We start from the raw sequence: 7,433 nt of genomic DNA on the forward strand, positions 1-7,433 counted from the left end.
AACAGAAGCAGAATGAGTTTGAAGAGCGTCCAACTTAAGGACGTAAAAGTAAAGTGCTAGGTGGGAGACAACCCACCATGGTATGATCGTTCTCTTTCAATCTTAGTTTTATTTTAATTTGTTTATTGCTTATTTTATTTTATTTTATTTTTATTAGTGTTCATTCATAATTCCTGCATATTCATCTGCATTTGCATTTGCATTCTGCACAAAAAAAAAAACACGCACGCGACGCGTAAGCGTCGCTGACGCGTCCGCGTCATATGTGCATTCTGAAGAAAAGATAATTAAACAGAAAGTCACGCAAAAGCGTGGCTGGAGCCGTGCCTTAGGCACAAACATGCCCACGCGTCTGCGTCACCCACGCAGCCACGTCATTTTCGGAAATAGCCTCCCACGCGTCCGCGTCACCCACGCGAACGCGTGCCCCTAAAATTCGACGTAAAAGAGGTGTATGGCAGCAAGTTATGATGGAGCTGGGCTGGACTGATGCTAGAAGCACCAGTCCCATCATGCGACCTCGTACCCTACGCGGCCGCGTCGTCCTCTAAATACGGCCATTCATGCGATCGCGTCAACCACGCGATCGCGTCACTCCAAATTTTGGCAATATAAGTTTGAAGCAGAGAGTCGCGCGAACGCGAGGCTGCTCTCGTGCCAATCGCACAAATCAAGTCACGCGATCGCGTGACCCACGTGTCCGCGTCACTTGACAAAAATCACACACCACGCGACCGCGTGACCCACGTGTCCGCGTCACATGCGGCGCACAGATTATTGGTGCACGAAATCGTGATCTTCAACAATGGCGCCAATGGCTTGGTGCTCTCAAACGTCACACTTTGTCACAATTTCGCACAACTAACCAGCAAGTGCACCGGGTCGTCCAAGTAATAAACCTTACGTGAGTAAGGGTCGATCCCACGGAGATTGTCGGCTTGAAGTAAGCTATGGTCACCTTGTAAATCTCAGTCAGGCAGATTCAGATAGTTATGGAGATTTGATAATTAAAACATAATTGAAATATAAACTAGGATAGAGATACTTATGTAATTCATTTGTGAAAATTTCAGATAAGCGTATAGAGATGCCTTTCGTTCCTCTGAACCTCTACTTTCCTGCTGTCTTCATCCAATCATTCCTACTACTTTCCATGGCAAGCTTTATGTAGGGTATCACCGTTGTCAATGGCTACATCCCATCCTCTCTGTGAAAATGGTCCAATGCGCTGTCACTGCATGGCTAATCATCTGTCGGTTCTCAATCATACTGGAATAGGATTTACTATCCTTTTCCGGATCTCAAGAATGGCCGTCCATGGGTTCTAACTTATACCACGAAGATTCTAATATCTCGAACTCGGTCCTCTGTATTAGATATCTAAGAGATACTCATTCTAGCTTGTTTGCATGTAGAACGGAAGTGTTTGTCAGGCACGCGTTCATAAGTGAGAATGATGATGAGCGTCACATAATCATCACATTCATCATGTTCTTGGGTGCGAATGGATATCTTAGAATAGGAATAAGCTTGAATTGAATAGAAAAACAATAGTACTTTGCCTTAATTCATGAGGAACAGCAGAGCTCCACACCTTAATCTATGGTGTGTAGAAACTCTACCGTTGAAAATACATAAGTGATGAAGGTTCAGAAATGGCCGAATGGCCAGCCCCCATGATCTAAGAACTAAACATCCCAAGATGTCTAATACAATAGTAAAAAGTCCTATTTATGCTAAACTAGTTACTAGGGTTTACAGAGATAAGTAAATGATGCAGAAATCCACTTATGGGGCCCACTTGGTGTGTGCTTGGGCTGAGTATTGAGCTTTACACGTGTAGAGGCTTCTCTTGGAGTTGAATGCCAGTTTGTAACCTGTTTCTGGCATTTAACTCTACTTTGCAACCTGTTTCTGGCGTTTAACTCTAGAATGCAGCATGGAACTGGCGTTGAACGCCAGTTTGCATCGTCTAAACTCGGGCAAAGTATGGACTATTATATATTGCTGGAAAGCCCTGGATGTCTACCTTCCAACGCAATTGAGAGCGCGCCATTTGGAGTTCTGTAGCTCCAGAAAATCCACTTTGAGTGCAGGGAGGTCAGAATCCAACAGCATCTGCAATCCTTCTTCAACCTCTAAATCTGATTTTTGCTCAGGTCCTTCTATTTCAGCCAGAAAATACCTGAAATCACAAAAAAAATACACAAACTCATAGTAAAGTCCAGAAATGTGAATTTTATTTAAAAACTAATAAAAGTATACTAAAAACTAACTAAATCATGCTAAAAACTATGTAAAACAATGCCAAAAAGCGTATAAATTGTCCGCTCATCACAACACCAAACTTAAATTGTTGCTTGTCCCCAAGCAACTGAAAATCAAATAGGATAAAAAGAAGATAATATACTATAAATTCCAAAATATCAATGAAACTTAGCTCCAATCAGATGAGTGGGACTTGTAGCTTTTTGCCTCTTGAATAGTTTTGGCATCTCACTTTATCCATTGAAGTTCAGAATGATTGGCATCTATAGGAACTTAGAATTCAGATAGTGTTATTGATTCTCCTAGTTCAATATGTTGATTCTTGAACACAGCTACTTTATGAGTCTTGGCCGTGGCCCTAAGCACTTTGTTTTCCAGTATTACCACCGGATACATAAATGCCACAGACACAAAACTGGGTGAACCTTTTCAGATTGTGACTCAGCTTTGCTAAAGTCCCCAATTAGAGGTGTCCAGGGTTCTTAAACACACTCTTTTTTTTTCTTTGGGCCTTGACTTTAACCGCTCAGTCTCAAGTTTTCACTTGACACCTTCACGCCACAAGCACATGGTTAGGGACAGCTTGGTTTAGCTGCTTAGGCCAGGATTTTATTCCTTTAGGCCCTCCTATCCACTGATGCTCAAAGCCTTGGATCCTTTTTTATTACCCTTGCCTTTTGGTTTTAAGGGCTATTGGCTTTTTGCTCTTGCCTTTTGGTTTAAAGAGCTTTTGGCTTTTTCTGCTGGCTTTTTCTTTTTCTTTTTCTTTTATTTTTGCCATTTTTTTTCTTCAAGCTTTTGTATTTACTGCTTTTTCTTGCTTCAAGAATCATTTTTATGATTTTTCAGATTATCAAATAACATTTCTCCTTTTTCCTTATTCTTCAAGAGCCAACATATTTAACATTCATAAACAATAACTTCAAAAGACATATGCACTGTTCAAGCATTCATTCAGAAAACAAAAAGTATTGCCACCATATCAAAATAATTAAACTAGTTTCAAGGATGAATTTGAAACCATGTACTTCTTGTTCTTTTGTAATTAAAACATTTTTCATTTAAGAGAGGTGATGGATTCATATTCCTAACTTTAAGGCATAGACACTTAGACACTAATGATCATGTAATAAAACACAAACATAAATAAAACATAATGCTCAAAATCGAAAAACAGGAAAATAAATAAACAAGGAGATTAAGGAATGAGTCCACCTTAGTGAGGGTGGCGTCTTCCTCTTCTTGAAGAACCAATGGTGCTCTTGAGCTCTTCTATGTCTCTTCCTTGTCTTTGTTGCTCCTCCCTCATAGCTCTTTGATCTTCTCTAATTTCATGGAGGATGATGGAGTGCTCTTGGTGCTCCACCCTTAGTTGTCCCATGTTGGAACTTAATTCTCCTAGGGAGGTGTTGATTTGCTCCCAATAATTCTATGGAGGAAAGTGCATCCCTTGAGGCATCTCAGGGATTTCATGGTGAGGAATCTCCTCATGCTCTTGTTGAGGTCCATGATCTCTTGTTTTCTCCATCCTTTTCTTAGTGATGGGCTTGTCCTCTTCAATGAGGATGTCTCTGGCCTTAGGTGCCCTAAATGGTTATGGAAAAACAAAAAGCAATGCTTTTACCACACCAAACTTAGAAGGTTTGCTCGTCCTTGAGCAAAAGAAGAAAGAAGTGAGTAGAAGAAAAAGAAAATGGAGGAGATGGAGGTGTGTGAATGGTTCAGTCAAGGGGGTTTTAGGTGGTTATGATGTGTGAAAAGGAAGGAGTGATGGTTTGAATTTAAGTGGGTGGGTGTAGGTGGGTTGTATGATGGTTTTGGAGGAGTAATGGAGGTAATTGGTGGAGGTTAATTGAGGAAGAATGTTATGAAAAGGTGTGAAGAGGAGAGAAGAAGTGGTAGGAATCCTGTGGGGTTCACAGATCCTGAGGAGATCCTGTAGGGTCCACAGATCAAGTGGGGTCAAGGACTTAACATCCCTGCTCCAATTAGGCATGTAAAACGCCCTTGCTGTGCAATCCTGGCGTTTAACGCCAGACTGCTGCCTGTTTCTCGTGTTAAACGCCCAAATATAGCTTGTTTCTGGCGTTTAACGCCAGGTAGATGCTTGTTTCTGGCATTAAACGCCAGCTTGGTGCCTGTTTCTGGCGTTAAACGCCAGACAGATGCTTGTTTCTGGCGTTTAAATGCCAGACTACTTTCCTCCTGGGTGTGCTGTTTTCAATGCTATTTTTCATTCTGTATTTGATTTTTCAGTAGTTTTTATGACTTCACATGATCATCAACCTAATAAAACACGAAATAACAAAAAGAAAATAAAATAGATATGATTAAATAACATTGGGTTGCCTCCCAATAAGCGCTTCTTTAATGTCAATATCTTGACAGTGAGCTCTCATGGAGCCTCACAGATGTTCAGAGCATTATTGGGACCTCCCAACACCAAACTTAGAGTTTGAATGTGGGGGTTCAACACCAAACTTAGAGTTTGACTGTGGGGGCTTTTGTTGACTCTGCAGTGAGAGAAGCTTTTCATGCTTCCTCTCTATGGTTACAGAAGGAGATCCTTGAGTTTCAAACACAAGGTTGTCCTCATTCAGTTGGAGGACCAACTCTCCTCTGTCCACATCAATCACAGCTCTTGCTGTGGCTAGGAACAGTCTTCCAAGGATGATGGATTCATCCTCATCCTTCCCAGTGTCTAGGATTATGAAATCAGCAGGGATGTAAAGGCCTTCAACCTTTACTAATCATATGAATTCTATTTTATCATACAAATCCCTACTACCTTCCCGGAGTTCATTCTCCGGGGAATTCTTATTTTATGTTATGATTTTGTTGGCAATCATAAGAAGGCAATTCCCCTTTAAGATACCCATTTGTGCTACTATTTTATGATTAAGAAGCAATTGCCCCTTGTACATATTATACAATAAATTACTATACCCCTATGGGGATGATCTACAGGGTTCATAACTACTCCTCTTACTACAGGATGCTTACCTAGCCAACATTTAGATCCAGCTCTACCCAAAGTTTTCTGGTTTATCCTTACATTCCCCACTTGTCCAACTGTTGCTAAGCAGTTTTTGGATATCAAACGGACCTCCCCAGAAGGTAATTTTAATGTGGCCGATTTCCCCTCTTTTGCAATCAGTTTCGCTACAGCACCTGCTGCTCTAGCTAATTGTCCACCCTTTCCGAGTGTGATTTCTATGTTATGTATGGCCGTGCCTAAAGGCATATCAGTTGAAGTGGATTCTTCTTTTTGATCAATCAAAACCCCTTCCCAAACTGTACAAGCTTCTTCCAGAAAGCATCACGCCCTCTACTTGTCTATAAGCCTATTTTCTTGAGTTGTCTGCCATCTCTAATGAGATTCTGGCAGCTTGCACCTCAAAGATTCCCAGTTTCTCCTTTACAGAGAGTGGCATGAGGTTTATCTCTGACCCAAGGTCACATAGAGCCTTCTCAAAGGTCATGGTGCCTATGGTACAAGGTATTAAGAACTTTCCAAGATCCTGTTTCTTCTGAGGCAATTTCAATTGATCCAGATCACTCAGTTCATTGGTGAGCAAGGGAGGTTCATCTTCCCAAGTCTCATTACCAAATAATTTGGCATTCAGCTTCATGATTGCACCAAGGTACTTGGCAACTTGCTCTTCAGTAACATCTTCATTCTCTTCAGAAGAAGAATACTCATCAGAGCTCATGAATGGCATAAGGAGGTTCAATGGAATCTCTATGGTCTCTAGATGAGCCTCAGATTCCTTTGGTTCCTCAGAGGAAAACTCCTTATTGATCACTGGACGTCCCAGGAGGTCTTCCTCACTAGGATTCACGTCCTCCTCCTCCCTTGTAGGTTCGGCCATGGTGATTAAATCAATGGCTTTACACTCTCTCTTTGGATTTTCTTCTATATTGCTTGGGAGAGTACTAAGAGGAGTTTCAGTGACTCTTTTACTCAGCTGGCCCACTTGTGCCTCCAAATTTCTAATGGAGGACCTTGTTTCATTCATGAAACTTAAAGTGGCCTTAGATAGATCAGAGACTATATTTGCTAAGCTAGATGGAATCTACTCAGAATTTTATGTCTGTTGCTGAGTGGATGATGGAAAAGGCTTGCTATTGCTAAACCTGTTTCTTCCACCATTATTAAAGCCTTGTTGAGGCTTTTATTGATCGTTCCATGAGAAATTTGGATGATTTCTCCATGAGGGATTATAGGTGTTTCCATAGGGTTCACCCATGTAATTCACCTCTACTATTGCAGGGTTCTCAGGATCATAAGCTTCTTCTTCAGAAGAGGCCTCTTTAGTACTGTTGGATGATTCCTTCAATTCATTCAGACTCTGAGAGATCATGTTGACTTGCTGAGTCAATATTTTATTCTGAGCCAATATGGCATTCAGAGTATCAATTTCAAGAACTCCCTTTTTTTGAGGCGTCCCATTATTCACAAGATTCCTTTCATAAGTGTACATGAACTGGTTATTTGCAACCATGTCAATGAGTTCTTGAGCTTCTGCAGGTGTTTTCTTTAGGTGAATGGATCCACCTGCAGAATGGTCCAATGACATCTTTGATAATTCAGACAGACCATCATAAAATATATCCAGGATGGTCCATTCTGAAAGCATGTCAGAAGGACACTTTTTGGTTAGTTCCTTGTATGTCTCCCAAGCTTCATAGAGGGATTCACCTTCTTTCTGTTTGAAGGTTTGAACATCCACTCTAAGCTTGCTAAGCTTTTGAGAAGGAAAGAACTTGGCTAAGAAAGCCGTGACCAGCTTATCCCAAGAGTTCAGGCTGTCCTTAGGTTGAGAGTACAACCATATTCTAGCTTTGTCTCTTACAATAAATGGGAAAAGCATAAGCCTGTAGATCTCAGGATTAATCCCATTGGTCTTAATAGTATCACAGATCTGCAAGAATTTAGTTAAGAACTGAAAAGGATCTTCAGATGGAAGTCCATGAAACTTGCAGTTCTGTTGCATCAGAGAAACTAATTGAGGTTTAAGATCAAAGTTGTTTGCTCCAATGGCAGGAATTGAGATGCTTCTTCCATGTAAATTGAAATTTGGTGCAGTAAAGTTACCAAGCATCTTCCTTGCATTGTTATTATTTTCGGCCATGTTTTCTTCTTTTTCGAAAATTTCTGTCAA

The 7,433-nt window shown here is 40.9% G+C and overlaps 1 non-coding gene across 1 annotated transcript; it reads left to right on the plus strand.

The window, feature by feature from the left end:
- The first annotated feature begins 6,902 nt into the window (after positions 1-6,902).
- LOC148565580 (small nucleolar RNA R71) lies at positions 6,903-7,010 on the plus strand. The gene has a single exon (XR_015885610.1). It is a non-coding gene; the product is annotated as a small nucleolar RNA R71 (small nucleolar RNA).
- Positions 7,011-7,433: the final 423 nt, after the last annotated feature.

Source organism: Arachis ipaensis, chromosome B5 (assembly GCF_059453495.1).
Source record: "Arachis ipaensis isolate K30076 ecotype BB chromosome B5, ASM5945349v1, whole genome shotgun sequence".
NCBI classification, from domain to species: Eukaryota; Viridiplantae; Streptophyta; class Magnoliopsida; order Fabales; family Fabaceae; genus Arachis; species Arachis ipaensis.